This window comes from Accipiter gentilis, chromosome 1 (assembly GCF_929443795.1).
Source record: "Accipiter gentilis chromosome 1, bAccGen1.1, whole genome shotgun sequence".
Lineage (NCBI taxonomy): Eukaryota > Metazoa > Chordata > Aves > Accipitriformes > Accipitridae > Astur > Astur gentilis.
Window position 1 is genome coordinate 45,572,552 of NC_064880.1, and position 20,249 is coordinate 45,592,800.

At 39.6% G+C, this 20,249-nt stretch overlaps 1 protein-coding gene across 1 annotated transcript in view; it reads right to left on the reverse strand.

The window, feature by feature from the left end:
* The window catches only part of DPP10 (dipeptidyl peptidase like 10), an 882,866-nt gene that overhangs the window by 19,407 nt on the left and 843,210 nt on the right, over positions 1 to 20,249 (reverse strand). The gene's annotated exons all lie outside the window — the stretch shown is intronic.

Consider the following 20,249-nt stretch of genomic DNA (forward strand, 5'->3'; position numbering starts at 1 on the left):
ATTAATGAGAATGCCAATGAGTCCTCTACATCATTTTGAATATCTCAGCAAAAACCTGCAACTTGAGGCTTTTTAGAAGTAAATGATTATTGATGTACGTTATCCTTCATACTGGAATTAATTTAATAGCCAGATAAATATGGTAACCAAATGTATTTCATATGAAGTATTTTGCTTTATACTACACAAGCAGACAATACCAATACAGCGAGAGAAATAGGCTAAAAATAACTCACAAGCCATAGGACCATTAATCTTGTTTCCCACCTCTTCAATAACAAACCTGAGCTGATTTTGACTAGAGGAAACGTAGGCTCTCTAGAGTAAATGTTCAATCATGTGTAGTCTCAGGAATGTTATTCATAGACTACTAAACATATACATACAGTATATTTTGAGAGATGAGTTTGCTAATTTTTAATGGCTTGTAACTTTGGATATTGATACAGTTAACCTTTCTTCAAAGGAAGAAACAGATTCCAGGGTTCATGCGTGTTTTAGCAAAAGCTGCGTCTGTAAGTTCAGATTAAGGATATGTTTTGCCTGTTGCTAGTACCAATTGTTTTGTGACTACTCTAAAAGGACTTGGAAGGAAGATCAGATGCTAAACTGAGTGTCCTAGTCCACATTAAGACTGCATGTGCTATTGAGCTTAGGCATAAAAATATTACTGCTTTCTGCCTGTTGGTCTGATCAAGTTCCCTTTGAAGGCCATGCCTGTACTTGTGCCGTAAGTTCTTGTTCTTGGTGGAGAAAGGCATCATTCCAGTATGTCCTTTCCAGCCCAAACTGCTATATCTCGCTTTCAGAAAACAGAGGAGTGACTAGTACGCATTAAAAGGTTACAGAGCCGTGATATCCTACCATTTTTTGAGATCAAACTGGGGACAATGGTCCCCATCTGTTTTGTGTAGTCATGTAGCAAGCCCTGAGCTCTTTTAGCATTAAGCAGAGCTCATATTGCAGCTTCCCCCCCTCCCCAGATAGTGACTAAATTAGTTATTTGAAAAACAGATCCAAAATCCTTTCTGAGGCTGAAATGACCAGCCATGATGGTCTAGATGCATCAGACTCTTCAAACACGCCGTGCAAGAAGTGGTCAGTCGAGTATCGCGTGCTTCAGGCTGAGTAACTAGATACGGCTTACCCCTGAGATCACTTGGAATGGTTTGTGGCAGGAACTTAGACATTTCCTCTTAGCCTGTAAAAAGAAACTTTAACGTGTGCATTAGGTTGCTTTCCTGCTTTCTAGTTAGGGAGGAAAAGCTTGATTCCTATGCTGGTGTGATGTCAGTAGAAAACTAATAATTTCAGTCTAGGTGTACCAGAGACACTCAGATACGAAGCAGAATTGAATTAAGCCTTAAATTTTGATAGGTGGGTTTCTTGTTCACATCAATGGCAGCTGAATGAAAACTAAAATTATAGTATTCTTTAAATGTCGTGTTATTAACTATATGCAAAGCAATGATGTAGCATCTAGGGTGCAAGAAGCACAATAGAGCTGACTTAACTTTTCATATACCGTATTATAGAGGACTATTTTTATTTTTTCTCACAGGCTGTGAATGATTAAAAAAGGAACTAAAGAAGACATAAAAGTATCACTGAGATCTAAGTGAAAGAACATGGGGAATATATCTATTCCGTTTGTTAAAATAAAACCATTCTAACATCTATCTGTGAGCTTCCTTGTGATGTACTGTGTGATTTGGTTTAGGCATTTTAGAAGTTATAAAATGCATTTCTACATAACGCTTCTACAGAAATGTGCCTCTACAGAAGTACAGGCTTCCCTGCGAGTCCTGTGTGGAGAAGTTAAGGATCACATGGTGGGCTACCTACTGGAGTCTACAAAAAGCAATTTGTAGTAACTACCAAAAAATTATGATTATTTTGTGCATCTGTGTGGACAAAATGTTGAATACCTCTTCTGAAAAGATTAGCACAATACCATCACAGATTACTTCTCTCTCAAAGGTAACATAAAGGAGCTAGAGAATGCATGTTCCCCTTCTTCTGGAGGATCAGATTTGTGACTTTATAGGGTTACAGTGCAAATCATAGATTGTTGAAAAGGGCAGAAAAGGACATTTGGAGTTTCTATTTGAAATAACTAGGGGGTTTTTGTTTGTTTGTTTGTTTTCCTGTGGTCAGATAAAAAGCGAAAAAGTCATAATCACAATGGAACATTCAAATTCGCTCAAAAAGCATTTTTTTTTTTTTTTTCCTGCTGTTCACTTTTCACTGTCTTTGACTGAAATGGTTCTTATTTTTATTATGAAAAGGAGCACACAGTCCTCTAGACATGTTTGTTCTGATGGATATTGATTCTGGTTCAAATCCTAAAAGTAATTATTTACTCATTCAGTATTAAGTACAGGAAAAAACACTTTGCTAAAGAAAAACAATAGTATGTAAAATGTCCCATGGAAGTGTGATTTAAATGAGGAGAGAGACATATTATTCTGAAAAAAGAGATTGCTATTATTGGCAATTGGTATCATAGTCTTAAGTATTATTATTTTTGCTATACTTCCATTATGGCAATTCCAAAATACTTGTGCAGCTTATAACAATACAAACATGCAAATGTCTTAAGTTATTTGTAAATCATTCCACTTTGCAATATCTACAGTAGGTGACAAAAAAAAAAGAATATTTGAAATGAATATATTATTTGGGAGATGAAACACTTTGAGAAAAGCATGAAAAAGAATTTCTAACCAGAGTTCGCACTACTCCACATGGTATAATTTCACATGGTTGTCACTTCTGCTTTTATTGTTCAGTGAGTTGTGAGACATTGTGTGACTAGGTAGGTTTTATCTTACTGGAGGATTTCTTAAGAAGGCTGTTTTACACTGTTTTATGAAATGCCGGTTATTTTCCAGTTAAATAAAGTTTCCAATAAGCTTCCTTAAGAAGCCTCCACCAGTCCCTTTCATTCTCTCAAAATTTCGAAGATAGGTTCAAACCTTACCTTGAATACTCACTCAATTCTGTACTTTTTCTTTGCTCTATGATGTTTATAGAAACGTGAATTTGGAAACACAAAACCTGTAGTTAGAAGGACATGGGAGCTGAGATATAAAACACCATCAAAGCAGGCACGTAGTAGGACAGAACCCGGCCATATGCCCTCTGATTCTCTGGCAGGGCACATTAAGAAAGAGTTTAAGTAGGTATCCTGTTGTGCCTAAACCCTAGAAAAAGGTATCGTATGATATGTGCTTTTAGGTATTCCTTTTATCACTTCTCTGTTTGTGTCACAACATTAATGCTTTCTTAATGCTCTCTTTGAGCGCGAGTTAGACTTTTTCTTTTTCTTTTCTTTTTTTTTTCTTTTTTCCTGATAGTCAATAGTGTGACAGAAGTCTTTAGGTTGTGATTACAGCATGCGTCCCTAGTCAGTGATATTTGCAGTCTCCGGTTAATTTTGAATTGATAGGAAAATACATCTATGTTTTTGCTAAGAGTTACATTGTAGTTCTGTGCATTGGCTGCTAAATCCAAATGTGCTACAGTACAACAGAAGACATAGACATTTCAAGGGAAAAAATTAACTCAGTTGACGGTTGTTTTCCTCTGTAGCATATTTGTTTTGGGGGTGAACAACCTTTTAGTTTAGAAACTATCATTCACGCACAGAGTAACACCTGCGTCCCCATCATGTCAGCTACTCTTATCCTGTCCATGTCACTAAGGAGTCCAGGAGACTTTCTGCACATCAACTTTTTAACTTTTTCTCTTGTCCAGCATTTTCATAACTTAGAAATTGACTGAGGAATTATAAAGTTAAATAAAAATATTTGAAGAATATACAATAAAATGCCCATGTAAAAAAATGTAGCATTGACAAAAAATTGTTTTAGTTTTACTTACGTCTTGGCTTTTAACAGCATTTTTGCTAAAGTTTTGGGTGTTTTCAGTGATGGAAAATCCTGTTATTTTCCAGTTTATTTATTTCCACATCCACAGGAGGGTCTGGACCAAGCAAAAGCTGCTTAAGATGCTGTATTGCACAAAGGAGATGGGGATAAAGGGTTGCATTTCTTTTGGCCATGTCCTGCATGATCCTTTTGCGACCATCTGTCTGGGACTTGGAGGAATCAAGCTGTAAGCAGATATTACTCAGCAAGAATTTAACTGGCTTTTGGATCCAGCCTGGTTTGTAAGAGGTTGTGGGATCCATCAGGCTGGAAGTCATTATAATATGTGCCTGTTTTCTGCTCTCATAAATTGTGTTACCCCGTAGCCTACTGAAATATGTGGATGCCACTGAGAATAATCAAGCATGGCATCTTCTCCTCATATTTTAATACAAGCTAGCTTATCAGCTGATAAGAAAAAAGATGCATGACATGTAATCAAGGAAAATGAGATAAATATTAGCATATTAAATCACTTCTACCCATAAACATTATTCTGAGCGTTCAGCATTTCAAGGTGAGAATGTCCTTTGTGAAAAGAAGCAAACTTCTATGTATATAAAAGAAAATTAACTTAGCAAGTAATTTTCTATATTCCCTTCGCAATTATCTTTGATATTTGTCTTTGAGTAAGAATTCTCTCCTTCAGAATCTAACTTTTTTCTTCCACTCTGTCCTTGGATTAAAACACCATGGCATCCCATTTGTTGCCATGGAAATGAATGTAATGACAGATTCTACATTGTGGATTCTCTGGAAGAAGCAGTGTGGGGGGAAGAGTTGGGGGAAAAAGGCAAATATTGAATTTGAATAGATTTCTTTTGGAATTAGTGATTATAAGAAAAATGGATATTGACTGAAAGAAGAATGGCTTAAAATCTAATGTGCACACAAGGTTTTGAATCTGTAAGGGTGTATTGGTTTGGGTTTGTTTTTTCTTTTTCCATAAGAAAGCTGCATTTTGCAGCTTTGACTGCCTAGGACAGTGGTGTAGCTTGGAAGGAGACCTCTGATAACTTTTGAAGAAGTGTGTCCTTGAGGAGAGCTGTGTCACCTCGGTGCTTATTCATGAGGAGTGGGACTGTGTCAGCCAGCTGTTTTCCTGCCCAGCTGCTCTGCAGAGATTCGGAGTGATGATGGACTTGCCTTTTGTTATATTTTGGGCATTTGGCTAGAGGCGCACGTGTCGCTACAGAATCATGCCGGTCTGCTGCGTCTCCACACATCTAGAGTTTGGGAAGATGCCACAGGCTTACAGCTGTGTCTGATGCAATGGTTACACAGGTCTCAACAGCTTCCTTGCTGATGATTAGCTTTCACTGATTACATGTTACTGAGTCGTCAGGCAGGAAGGAAAAAGTTCACGCTTTGTTTTCTTTTTGTGATGAGTAATTGTTTATGCCATGGAGTCTGTTGAAACCAGTCCCTCATGCTTGTGCAAAAACTACTTCAGAAGAAATTTGAGCTTGCTGCTCTGGAGATGGTTAGTGTCTCCCAGTCTAAGGAAGCTATCAGATTTTCCTGCTCAGTTGAGTGAAACTTGGGGTCTGTATATTTTTCCCTATTTTACCACGCAAATACAGACTGGAGCTGTAATTGTTGCCTTGGGATGTTTTAGGATCATATCGCTTACCTGCTCATCAAGAAGGAAGATGGGCTTTCTGGTAGCTGTAAAGGCTGTCACTTTTTCCAATCAGATAAGCATATTTCCCTTCAGTAGTAAATGAGTAATGGGTAACTAATAAGGGATATGCCAAGGTCTTCTCTCTGGCTATGCTTTTCAGGAACGTTAATAACTGTGGAGATGGCCTTGGCTCACTTTTCAGGCATGATGTGAGATTGACTTTCTGATGTCCATTATATGCTTTCAGGGGTCAGTATTATGATCTGTGTCTTTCTTTTTGGAGCTGCAGATAAGGGAGATGTCTCTCTTACTACCTCACTTGACTGTGTATCTTCTTTTCTACAAGCTCCAAAACATGCAAACAGACTGACTGGGTTTGAAGACCCAAAGCCGTAGCATCTTGCTGTGGTGCAGTAAAGTTCCCCATAACGGAGAAATATTCTAAAACATTGATTCTCCATGTAACTTTGTGATTACCTTAAATTCAGTTTAGTGCTAATTCTTTGGAGGAACTCTAATCTTCCTGAATTGACCAGGATCCGTCGGAACTTCAGGGACACATGTTATCATTGATCTGTCAGCCCTAACAATAAATGAGAAGTCATCATGAGGGCTACAGGCTTTAAATAAGCCTATAACTGACTTGTTCTATACTTCAGTATCCTCTACTAAGGTAAAAACCTCACTTGTCTATTCATATTCTATTCCAGTAGAATTTTTGTCAATGCTTCCTTGAAAGGGACAGCTTTTAGCTAGGGGTTTTTTTGTTATGATCAAGCTACATAATTTTCTGTCATTCAGTCTTAGTTGCCGTCATGTCATTATGATGAACTTTGATAGATGTAGCTGAAGCGTATTTTAGCCAAGGCAAAACATATTTAATGTATTTAGTCTTCAGCTGCAAAAATTTAGTTCAATTCAGTGCTACCAGATGGAAGTGCCACAGAGGGTAGTCTCATGGAGGCAAGGGTCAATGCACTATCATTGTTTTCCCTATTTAATCAAAGGGACCTTCAAGTGTTTTTCCCTGCATGTTCAGCTACCAGTGACAAATCTTTCCACAGACATTAATCTAACTCTCCTATGAACCCCAAAGATAGAGGTTCGACACTCCCCTTCATCTGTTTCAGTGTTCAACTCCTCTTATTTGCATCATCCATGCTGCATTTTATAACACGGACTATTCATTTTCTCTTTATAGTATCTTTTTTTTGTATTTAAGGAATGTTGTATAGCCCACACTCGGTTGTCTTGTCTTTGACTAATCAGTAGCAGCTCTTTTGGTTTTCCCTCATAGGTAATATTTTCAAGTCATAGAATGATTTTTATTGTCCACCTCTGGATTCCTTCTAATTTGTGCATGTGTCTTATATGTTGCAATGTCCCACATGGCTCACAATACTTCAGCTAAATTTGAGCAAAGCTGAAATGACTGAAGCATTCTTTCCCTTGCCTCACAGGCTATACTTCCAGTAGAAAATATCTACATTTCAGCAAGGTTGATTTTTCTTTTTTTTGCAGTAATGTCATACTACTGATTCAATTTCAGCTTGTGACATACTGTCTTGTCCTAGATCCTTCCGAAGAGCAGCTGTTTTGCTAGCTGTTCCAGGATCTGTTCCAGTCCTTATTTGATTAACCTTGTTATGGGTCTGCATAGGGCAATGTAGTCACCTACTCCAACGTAGTGTCATCATGCTTGTGTGTGCATAACACAGCACTACCTGATCAACAGGTAGCATCACCTAAGCCAAAGCCTGTTGTGTGGAGTCCTTAGGAATGAGAGAAAAAAGCTTGCTAAGAGCAGGTGATCTGACATCCATGACTGGATCTTGAATATCTCAGTCCCTAAAGTTTAGTTCCATGGTAATCAAGCCCATGCAGGATTTCAGTCCCACACTCTCGAAAGTAGTGATTAAATATATCCAAAATGACGCATGTTTTCTCTTTGTAAAGGTAAATGTCATCCATGAGATGTATACTCCACAAGACTTTTACAGTCTACAGTTTTTTATCTACAAAAGTGTGCTTTGATCAAGTTAAGTGATGTACATTTTGATGGATCAGACAGCCCTAATTAATTATTGATGCTTTGTATTGAATGTTTTATGACAAATCAGTAAGGCAAAAGCTTTGTTTGTAGATATTAAAAACATTCCAATGTGTTTTTTGGCCAGAGAGTTGTATCAAATGGAATAAATTATCCTGAAGACACAGTATTCTAGTAACTAGAGATATCAATTATATTTGAAAACACTAGCAATCATTAACCTTCAAAGAAAATCTTTTTTTAGGATGTAGTTTTAGCACCTGAAATTATATTCTTAATACTGCAACCTACAGACTGTTTTTTTAAACATGATACAATTTGAAAGGCATAACTTATAAGCACGTCCATCTGGTGTTTTGTCATACATGTGTAATTTTCCATGTCTGGTGAAGTATTGTGTCAAAACCAGACATTCAGTAAGGAAAACTCAGAAGACAGACATAATCAAAGACTGAGTAAAATGTTTTGAGTTAGCTTCAACTTTGGTGGAAACAAATCCTTCTTTTTTCTCACAAAGTAAAGATTCATGAGAAAATGGCAATTGACTGTTGAAGGTGCTCACTTTTGACATGATTCATATAGTCATATGTAACTCCCAATGAGATCAGGAAAACAGATTTTTTCCTTGCATTAAGTATCGTGTACTGATCACCTTACATTTGATGAAATCAGATTCAACCCCAAATTGTGCTACACAGCGTGATCTCAAAAAGTTCTTATTTGCTCACTTTTGTTACCCATATTAATAAAACTATTTTCATGGCGTTTTTATTCATCAAATGAATTATTACATCACTACCAAGAATGCTTGTCATGGCATTTTCACTTAGGGTATTTTATCAAGTGTGGCCTTCTATTAAGGAACAAAGAAATTAGTGATTCCAACATTAGTGGATCAAAGCAAACTACTGGGTATTTTCAGGATTAGTTTTTGCAAGGATAACAAAATGGTGATGTGACATAGAAAGGGTTACTAGATATTCAAATATCACCTGGTTGAAAGCTTATGTCCTATTGCAAGAACAGGAGAAGCTGTTGCAGAGAGGGGAGAAAGGGAAGTTTTCTTCCCCTTATCTACCTGAGCTTATATGTGAGCAATTAGCTTGGGGTATAGACTGCTTTGTCTTGGATTGGAATTTGTTTCTAGAGGCTGAAATCAAGATCTGAAAGAAGACATCTGTCGAAGCCTTGGCTGAGACATGGCTGAGATGCATCCTTGCAGTTTTGTACTCTGGATTATAGTGTATGCAGACTTTATGCTAGACTGATCACTACATAATCTGAAATCACTGTCTGATGATTAATGCATTCTAGTGAAAAGAAGGGCTTTTTGGCTTCTGCTGCTGAAGTGGATGGTTATAGTGGCAATGCTTTGTTTTGCTTTGCTTTTTCTTCTTCCAGTAACAGCCTAACACTGTTCACCTTATGTCATTGAGTAAGCCCTCAAAATCATTCCCATCAATGGGTAGGAGATAACTAAATGTTATTTCACTTTTAAAATCATTCTTATGCTTTTCTGTTTGATTATTTATAGTCACTGAATAAAGCCCATGAAAGTGTCATTATTTGTATGTGAATTTGAATCAACATATTTGTTTAGCTTTTAAAGGCAGGAGAGCAAAGCCTAAACAGAGTTCTTCATCTGACTTTTAGAAAGCAAAGGCAGAGGCCCTCTAATTGCTCTAGGCCTTTGACTAATTACCTCTTATGACTATAGTTAAGCTGCAATTGATTCCGTAATAATTGGGTGTTACTATGGATGATGCATATCAGAAAGTGAATCTTTGGTAGGAAAAGATTGCCAAGTTAAGTACACTGTAATTATTCAAGGACAGACAGTTTTGAAAAACAAGCGTATAAGAAGGTCAGACTGAGCAATCATTTTGGTTTAGAATAACCCTTCTCTGGAATATTGTTACTTGCCGTACGCCATGCACAGATCTGATCAGTGTCAGGAAACAGCCAACAAGCTTGTGCATATGATTGCTGTGGTCAACCAAAGACACACGTGAAGTTGTTAGAATGAAGCAGCTCTCTGACAGTAAATGGGAAGCTAGGAAGATTTCTGCACCAAGAAATAATTTTCAAATGTGAAATAATAAGCATGTCTCACAAAGAGCTCAGCATGTTGGATTTTCAGTATTTTTAAAAGTCTGGCTGTCTAAGACTTGCAATGGGAACTCAGTTCTTTGAACAGCTGATCTGTAAAACAGGCTAGCTGATGGTAGGGCATGAGTTTGCAGTTATCAAAGAGTCTTGCTAAAGAATTTGAGTCTTCAGTGTTCTCAGATTATGGTGGGGCTAGAGTTCATGGGGACACTGGTGACCAAAAGTTACAGAGATGCTGGCCTGCAGCTGAGTACATCTCATTTTCCATATACAGTAAGATAACAAACTGGATTAAGTATTTCCATCTATATTTTCATTTTCTTAAGATTTAAGGCAAGAATTTCTGACTGAATTCTGGTAATGATTCATTTTACAAATTTGACTTCTATTTCTTTCATGAAGTGGTAAAAAGAAAATGCATATATGTGTGTGTATATATGCGTATACGTCTTGACAAACAAGAAGACAGCACAAACAGCAAAGCACAGACAGCTCTTTTGGTCTTTTTTTTTTGTTTTTCAGTACCAGAGTGGCACCTAGGGATGTTTCAGAAGTCACATATCGGTTTTTCTTCTCCCTCTGACTGGTGGTGGCACAATTATTCTAATAAAGTAGGTAAATATACTCAAGCAAATGGAAATGCATTGAATCAAAGCTTCATATGAAACTTGCTTCTGGAGGCACCCAACATAGAAACTGGACAGTCCATAAATATTTCTGCAGGGTGGTTCTGATCCTCCAGACACATAAAAGCCCAAAAGATCATCTGGGGAAATAAGAACTATTGTTGCAATTGTAGATGGTATCTTTGGTAGCTTCATTAGCTTCCTTGTTGTTGGTCATTGGAAGACAATATCACATATCTGTTTACACAGAGGCAGAACGTTGCAAAACATACCTGGGCTTTACTGAATATATCTGAATAAAATCTTAAAATTATGTCCCAGCATGCTCTGAGTTCAGATTAAAACATAGTGAAACCTGGGATGCATTCTCCAGGGGCACAGTTTCCCATATTTGCAAAAACATCTATCTAGTCAGGGGTCTGGAGGGATTATCTCCAGAATACAATAGTACCTCTTTCAAAATATGACTGACACATCTAATTGGCTATTGATAGAAATGCTGCTTTCTCCTAAAGTGGAAATACACTGAAACTAAGTTTAAGGCCCGAGGATGGTAAAGCAGGTAGTGAAAATTAAAGAAAGATTGCTTATTTTGGATAATGTTTGGTTGATTTTCTTTACAGTACCTGGAAAATGCGATATCATGGGTAGACTGTTGTAGCAGCCAGAAAGAAATGTCAAGGGTGTTCCAGCCATGACGATTCACATTTGAGCTGAATATCTATGTACTACCCTGCCACTATTGACACATAATCAGAGAAGGAATAAGAGTATTTGTTTAGAATGTCTGCATATGCATAAAGGAGAAGGATGCTGTATGTGTTAGCATTCACTTATAACATGAGCGCATATTGAGCGAGTGAATGGAGTTTGAGTGTACTTCTTGATTTTTTTTTTTTTAATACGGAAATGAATAATGCAGAATGATTCTTAAATAATCAAGTAAATCACCGTGTAGCAACAGCACTGCATTAAACAAATTGCTGCTACTAGCAGAGAAACTTATTCTAATCTTAAGTCTTTCTCTATTGTAAGTAACAAATCAGAAAAAAAAAGGTCTTGTTATAAGAACAAAGATGCCAGTAGAATGGGGAGCAGGCTCTAAGGGCACCCTGGAAAGCAGATGAGAGACGGGATGCTGTGTAAAACTAGGGATAGAAAAGCAAAGATAGCAGATCGGATGCATATGCTTACAAAGATACTGCCTCCCAAGCAGAAATGGGTCACATTGGGTGGAAACAAAGCAACCTCAGGACAACAGAAGAGTGACCTGATAAAATGCAATATACTGAAAAGGAAGGAAAAGCTCCAGAGGAGGGGGAGGGAGGACGCTCTGTGTGGTGAACGTTGAAGCTGACAAATGAAGGGCAGAGTACAACCAAACAAGGGGACAAGCCTGCAAGTGATTAAATAGACAATTCAAAAGACATTAAGTTCCTGTGGAAGACAGATGGAGTTGACATTAGGAGAAGAAAGCTGCAAATAGAAATGGGAGGAGCAACTGAACTTTGGTTTTCTCTCTAGGGAAGAATTTTGTAGTCTTTTTTTTTTTTTAAACAGAATTGGCAAAGCGGATGACAAACTCATAGAGGAACGGTGGTTTTTCTTTTATTCACTTCCAGTAGATCTTGTCTGTGCAGACCTGATCTCCGCCCTCCAATGAATCATAAGCGTCTGCTATGCTAGACACTTAGACTGACTAATTTATATTAACACTGCTAATATATGTGACAGTTTATGCTGAATATTACTAATACCTGTTTGGTGCAGGATTACCTGGGTTAACTGTTAAAAAAGATCAGTATGATTTTTATAGATAATTGTACGTTATGGCTGTGTGTACATGATAAGCATTAGAAAGAGGCCTCTGCTACACAATTCAGACATGAGTCCAGAGTTTGATACTCCCCTCTAATTTGGATGTATTCAGTTTTGACTTGGCTCATTATGAATGGAGAGACCAGCTGCAAAATTGAGATGCTGTTCTAAATTTGGAATCTGAAACTTGCCAGAGGTCAGGGACTTTTGGAGATAAAAGTGAGGTTTAGAACTATCTCTAATAGGAAGATAATATATATTTTAGAAGGAGTGACTCCAGACTTTCTCTCACCTGTGATTTACTAGGTGTACCACATAGTGAAGTTTTTAATGAAAGCTCTGTTTGCATGACCCTCAATGACAGTTCTGTGTATTGCCTCGATCAGATTCTGATCTTTTACTGCTCTAAATCAGTTGTAAATGTGTAATATTTCTATCAGGCATGAGAATGGAGTAGCATAAGGGAATAGTATGTATGGCATATATGAGCATACATGTCACTTATGATTATAACATACAGCATTTGTAATTCCAGAATACTTTTTGCAAGTTCTTAGGGCTAGACCAGGAAAACACTTTAGCGCCTAAGGCAAGATTTAGGCAAAATTCAGATACTAAATTCCAAAACTGTAAGCCAAAATGCCTGGTTCAGCTCTTTGCTGTTTCCTGGAACAGGGTGCCTGTGTCTTTGATCTAATGTTTTTTGTATGTGCCGGAGCAGTTGATCCTGTGTCTAATTCTCATAGGGATCCCAGCTGGCAGGTGTGCCCAAAACCACCTTAGAATTACCCAGAGTTATACTCATCAGGAAATGCAGAGGTTTATTATTCACCTTTTTACTATTGTAGTCCAGGTCTTTCCATGTCAAACCGAAACGTCAGGCAATATTGTTGGGAACCTGTGGGAGTAAGAGTGGGGAACTAGGAAACCTACACAGCACCACAGAGATTAGCAAATACAGCTCGGTGGTCTTAGCTGACATACTGATTCATAGTTCTGAAATTCTGTATTATGCTAGTGTGCTTCTGGGAAGGAGAGATATGGGGAACAGTACCTTAAAGAGGCTTTGCCAGGAGGGGATGGAGAGGAGCACTATGCTACGCGGACATTGCTGTCAAGCACCGCTGATCAGTTAAAACACACAGGGAAAGGAGCAGACCTTTGCCAGCATCCTCAGCTCTGAGAGGTGACTAAAGAACACAGCACGAATTGCACACCAGGCTTGCCGCGTGACACGGCTAAATATCTGATGTGAAGCTGAAACCGAATCATTCAGTTTCCTGAATTTTTGTTTCCTACATCTTCTTGTGGTGGGTTGACCCTGGCTGGAGGCCAGGTGCCCACCAAAGCCACTCTATCACTGCCCCCTCAGCTGGACAGGGGAGAGAAAATATAACAAAAGGCTCCTGGGTTGAGATGAAGACAGGGAGGGATCATTCATCAATTACCATCATGGGCAAAACAGACTTGACTTGGGGAAAATTAATTTATTGCCAATCAAATCAGAGTAGGGTAATAAGAAATAAAACCAAATCATAAAACACCTTCCCCTCACCCTTCTCTTCTTCCTGGGCATAGCTGCACTCCCAAATTCCCTCCCTCCTCCCCACCAGTGGTGCAGGGGGACAGGGAATAGGGTTTGGGGTCAGTTCATCACACATTGTCTCTGCTGCTCCTTCTTCCTCAGGGGCAGGACTCCTCACATGCTTCCCCTGCTCCAGCGTGGGGTCCCTCCCACGGGAGACAGTCCTCCATGAACTTCTCCAGGGTGGGTCCCTCCACCGGGCTGCAGTCCTTCAGGCACAGACTGCTCCAGCGTGGGTCCCCCGTGGGGTCACAAGTCCTGCCAGAAAACCTGCTCCAGCCTGGGCTCCTCTCTCCACGGGTCCGCAGGTCCTGCCAGGAGCCTGCTCCAGCGCGGGCTTCCCACGGGGTCACAGCCTCCTTCGGGCATCCCCCTGCTCCGGCGTGGGGTCCTCCCCGGGCTGCAGGTGGAGATCTGCTCCCCCGTGGAGCTCCCTGGGCTGCAGGGGGACAGCCTGCCTCACCGTGGTCTTCCTCGTGGGCTGCAGGGGAATCTCTGCTCCGGCGCCTGGAGCACCTCCTGCCCTCCTTCTGCACTGACCTGGGGGTCTGCAGGGCTGGTTGTCTCACATGTTCTCACTCCTTTCTCTGGCTGCAATTGCTGTTGCACAGTTTCCCCCTCATCTTCTTAAATCTGTTCTCCCAGAGCACTACCACCATCGCTGATGGGCTCGGCCTCGGCCAGCGGTGGGTCTGTCTTGGAGCCGGCTGGCATTGGCTCTGTCAGGCATTCGGGAAGCTTCTAGCAGCTTCTTACAGAAGCCACCCCTGTAGCCTCTGGGCTACCAAAACCTTGCCACACAAACCCAATACACTTGTCCGTGATCTGTGGCTTATATCAGGTTTTCATTCATTCAAAATACCTGGCCTAATGCTTCTTTTTTTTGCTTTACAATAACCCTGTGGGTTTTGAATAGAGCCCATCTGGCTGTATTTTAACAAGAATACTTTGTTCTTTATGTAGTTCTGTGGAATAACTGACTTTTCTCAATATGTTTCCTCCTTCTTCGGAGAGGTCTTGCCCTCCCTGGTATCAATAGCAGCAGCTAATTGCTTCACCCCTAATTTTCATTGTATTTCAAAGGTTTTAAAATCTGCTGATTCTGTGGACTCAAGTATTGCAATTTTATAAAGATTAAATTGCTTTCACTATAGAATACTTAACTGTTTAAACTGTTCACAAGTTTACCATCTTGTGGAGGCTTGTTGCTTTGATGTGGAGGAGGTGAGTCCTGTGGTAAGCCCTTTCAGGAACAGAGCAGACACAGGGAGATGTAGCAGCTGATTCTAGGTGGAAAGGGTTGAAATCAATGAAGAAAGCTCAGAAAACATCTGAAAAAAAAATTTGTAATTGATGAAAAAGGCTCAAAGCGTGGAAAAATATAGACCTGAGCCACTGCAGAGTAAAACTGATATGGCAAACAGAAATGAAAAGGTAGTGGGAGGACTGACTGGCTCAAGGGGTTTGTAATTGGTACAGAAAGTTTTGTGTCTGTGTCAGTCACTTGAATTTGCATGGACTTACATGTGACTACTGTTGAAAAATCATTCAAATGTTCTTTTGTTTATTTCCTTGGGCTGATGCCATGAGAATCATTAAGATATTTTTCTATATTACTTTTGGCAGCTCCAAAACTTGAGGCCAGATTCACAAAGTTAGCTGCTTAGTGTCCATTAAGTATGTTTGTAGTACAATTAATCACCTACTTAAAATGTATGTATAACCTTAAATTTCAGTTGTGTCTGAATGAACCTTGTATTATACTTGTAAGTTAAGCAGAACTATCAGTTCTGTGTGGGGTCCTAGTGAGTATGGCTGGTTTGCACTCCAGTGCTTATGTCAGTCCAGCCATAAACGTAACGGTCCACATTTGTTGGCATAAATTAGGAGTATATTGAAAGCAGTGGACTTCTTAGTTGGTTATCTTTCATAAATGTGCAGTTATTTTACTGATTTGTTTTCTGTTAATTCTTTTTTGTGAGAAATACTTAGCTGGACTTTTTAGACTGTCTTGAATGTCAAAAGGAGTTCATAGCTGACTGAGATGTGCACTGTAGAAGCCCTTTTCTGGACTGTCTTTGTTCACAGTTGGGAAGTGAGGATACCCTGATTTCTGGGCAGGATGTTTTGTTTTCTGTTTCATTTGTTTGCTTTTTCCTTCTCTGTTTTATGAGTGCATTTGGGATTCTTTAAGTGTTTAATTATTCTGCCAGATCTGTTAAGAGACTGATCACTCCGGGCAGGAGGATCATACAAGGCTTCTTAGACCTTCACTCCGTACATTCAACAACTCCTGAGGTGAAAACTCCCCATCCTTAAGTCTCATTTCAGGGTCTGAACTAGAGTGACTCTGGCAGCAGCATCAGCACAGTGTCAGGAGCCCAACAGACACGACCACTCACTCCTAAGCAGTTTGGAAGCAGCATGCACGTTTTGATGGCACTACTCTTAAAACTTCTTGTTTTCTCTGGTAGGATAGCAAAGATTATCCCTGCTAAATGAGTGCCACAAATCTCCAGGCAAAATATGGCTTCGGGGTGCTCATTTTGTCAGACACGGTCAGGCAGCAGTGCTTGCCTTTACTTAGATGTGTCCTATCACTATGTTCTCTCCTTACCGTAATCTTTGGAGCGAATATGGTGTTGTTTTATGTATACTGTTAAATGGAGGACATACAAAAAGCCTTAACATAAAAAATGAAGTTGATGGTTTGGTGCTGTTCAACAGTACCCCAGGTATACAGCCTTTCTTGTCACCTAAGTATTCTTGCTTGCTGGCTTCATGCTGTGATCCATGGAGAATTGAGGTATAATTAAGCCTGGGTTACACTGGCTCAGTAGTAAAAAGGGTCTTTACTGCACTGAAGAATTTTCTGTGATGTCTGTGTATAAACTACACGGCTTGCCTGTAATTTTACTTATTTTAGAATGAAGACAGAATTGACTGAACAGCCTTTGTGCGTAGGGGAAGGTGACAAGAATATTATGCCAATTAGTGCAGCACTAAATTGCTCAATAACTTTGAGCTCAAGTAAAGACAGCTGTAAATCTCAGAGCAGCTGTCATGCCCATGCAGTGAGAAGTTCAGCATCTGAAATGCTTGTCTAGAGACATGGCTGAGAAGATCAAGCCTTGTAGGCATTATGTATAATCTGAAAAGAGGCACTGGATGAAGTTGTATGGAAGGGTTGATCCATGTATGTTAAATCAGGTGAGGTGATAAGCAATTAGCAACTACTTGTTAGATGAAACACTATACAAAAAGCCTTAGCGCGTCTCCCAGCAAACACAGTCCACTGGGAATAAGAAAAGTGGTGGTTGCTGTTAGGCTTGATAAAGACACAAACGAGTAAATTTCACCTGCACATATAGCAGGAGTTTTTGTATACTCCTCAGTAGCAACCAGCTCAGCTGGAGGTGCAACATCTAAATAACTGTCTCACTGACTTGTTTGTTATGTCAGTAATATGAGCAGAATTCACAGAATTTTGTCTATTTAGTTGTATAAATCCAGACTTGAGATTTGTCTAAATCTTGAGAGGGTGGAGGAAAAAAAAAGGCATTCTGGATTACTTTTATCATGGTGAGATGAACTATGCACTAGGAGCCCCTATAGTCTCGATTTCGTCTAAAAAGAAAGTGGATGAGTAGCTCATGTGTAGACATGTATTGCAGAATCGCCTATATTTTAATCCTATAGGATAACAGGGTCATACCCATTGTTATGGATATCACTACCAACTATGCCTTCTATTACAGTTTTCAGAAAATGTGCATCAGGAAATAATTTGTTTTCAGTGCTTCTTTGTCATTAATTGCCTGCTATGACAGTCTTTTCATCTATTACATTTGTGTAATGTGTAGTCGTCTCCAACCAGCACGGGTCAGTGTGACATCAATTAAAGCTCAAAATGAAGAAATAAGTGTTATGAGAAAAGTATGGTTTTGTGCTCACAATAAGCACTTAACTGGACTGGTGTGCACTGTGTTACTCATTGTGCTTCATTTTAGGGTTTCCTGAAACCTAATCAAGGTGACTAATGGTCCTGCAGTCTTCACAGAAAAGTAACTATTTGCACGGCAAGTTGAAAAGAAATCAACAGTAGACAATTTCAAAGATAAAGACAAATTCAAATTATGGCTTGTGTCACCATCACTTTCCCTGAGATTAGAGCAGTCTAATATTGGAATATATTTATTTTATGTGTGGGACTTTAACCTTCCCCATATATACTACTTGCACAAGTGACAATGAACCATCTACGGTTTGCATAAAGGTTTAATTTGACCCCTAAATGTGTGATGAAAAGAGGAAATTCAGAGGAAGGGCTTGCATCCTGTTTTACCTCCTTCCTTATCCTTCCTTTGTATATTTGCATATGTTATTTGTTGGAGGGTTACATTTGTAAAACGGAGGCAGACTTGCACAGCTGGGAATATGACATTTTTCTTTGAAGTTCACTTCTAATACTTGAGTCCTTTTATTTGTCACGAAAGGCTCACGTGAGATGAATTCTATAATTACAATTGCAAATAGAATCTCATGGTGCAATGCCTTATTTTTATGGTTGGGGTAACTGACTGCCCGACTCCCAGGTTGCAGAAGTCCAGGCTAAAGGAAGTTGCAAAGAGTCACTGAGCTCATCTTCCAGCTCCAAGACAGGATGACCTGTACCTGCCTCATTCGTGACAAAACTTAAATCTCCAGTCATGAAGACTGCCTATGGAGCTTGTAGAGTTTGTGTCAGGGCTTCACAGTGGGGAAAGATGCAGGTGAGGCATTCAGAGAAACTCCTAGAATCTCTCTCTTACTCCAGCCTAAAACTGTTACTATTTCTTTTTACCACAAGCAGATTACTCCCACATTGCAGAAAACTTTTATACACTTGAGTACAGCTATTGCGTGCCTCTTGCCTCCCCTAGCCAAAATAAATGGCATTCTAGCAAACTTTTTCTTATATTTGCTACCATTTCCTGAGATGCTGATTATCCTCCTTCACCTTCTCTGGAATCCATCCCGCAAGTCCAGCTTGGGCTCCCTTGAACTGCAGCGTAGTGCCTTACACTGGATACAGCCATTTCTTAAGGCTGCCCTACTGGGTAGCAGAGCGCTGCTGGACTTCACACATCTCTCGTGACCCTCTTGTTCATACGTCTCAGCATATTTTTTGCCTTTCTCTCAGTAGCTCCTGTGCTATGTAGTTATCTAGCTACTCTGTTGACTTGCTCTTTCACCTCCAGTCCCTCACCTGGAGTTTGCACAGCTGATTATTTGTCTCTGTGTAAAATGCTGCATTTGCCTTTATGAAATTGCGTCTTATTTCTCCCTGCCTGCCTGCCACCCCCCACTCCCCCTGCCCAATTGTGTCTCCAATTAGTCAGGCTTGCTTTGAATTCCAGACCTGTCCTCCCCAGTTTGAGGATGTCTGTGAATTTAAAAGCTTTCTCCCTACTCCATCATCAAGGTCACTAATGAGAAATATTGAATAGTGCGTTTGGACATAATCCAGGGAATACTGCTCACTACACCTTCCACTTTGGCACTGGTGAAGTTTTCCAGCCAGTTAGATACCTACTTGATAGGCATTGTTCCCCAGTTCATTTGTGAAATACCGGCAGTAGAAAAACAACTGCCTACCTGTTCAATTTGGTCACCACATTTCAGTCTCTTTGATAAACAGTGAAGAGAGCAGACATCCATCCATGGATGGATGGTAAAACTTTGAATGAAAATTTGTGCTTCTGCAAACCAAAGTTGTTCTTATTGCTAAACTAGAAAGTAGTCTCAAACCCTGCCTATGTAGCGAAACCAGCACGATCTCTCTGCCACAACCATTACTGAGACTGTGGATCCATTCCATTCCAGGGAGGCTGGACCAGGACTTGGCTGAAGACACGCGTGTCTGTTGACCTGACCTTCGGACTGGTTTGAGTTGTCCATCTACTATATCAACAGATGCACAATTTTGGTGTCAGACCTCCAACTACAAATACCACACAGGCATCCTCTGTGGTTTGTAGAGAATGGAGATATATGGGTTTTTTATCATTTTCTGGCCCTCTTTTTTTCCCTCCTGGGGAAAACCAAACAAGTCAACCAACCAAAGTCTCTCTTTCTTCAGTTCTATTCAGTTCTCAGCAGGGATTTTTTACTTAAAGTCCACCGACACCTACTGAGTGCTACAATTTGGTTTTTCTAGTTGAGCACCAGCTACTTTTCATTCTATTTCTGAGACCTGTGTAAAAAAGGGATGCCATTCATTACAGCATATCGACCTATCAGCAGGGAGAGATTGTTTCAAGTAACTCATTTTATTGTTTTTAGTTTTCCTCTCCAACAGATTCATTAATAAAGGATGGGACAATGGAGCAGAGTCTTTCAAACAGTTCTAAGAACACATAGCTGGGCAAAGTCTGGCTTGCAAGACCAGGTTGATTATCATTTGGAAAATGGCAATGAATATAAGTTGCAGGTAGAATTAATGAGACCGTGGTTTATTGTTTAA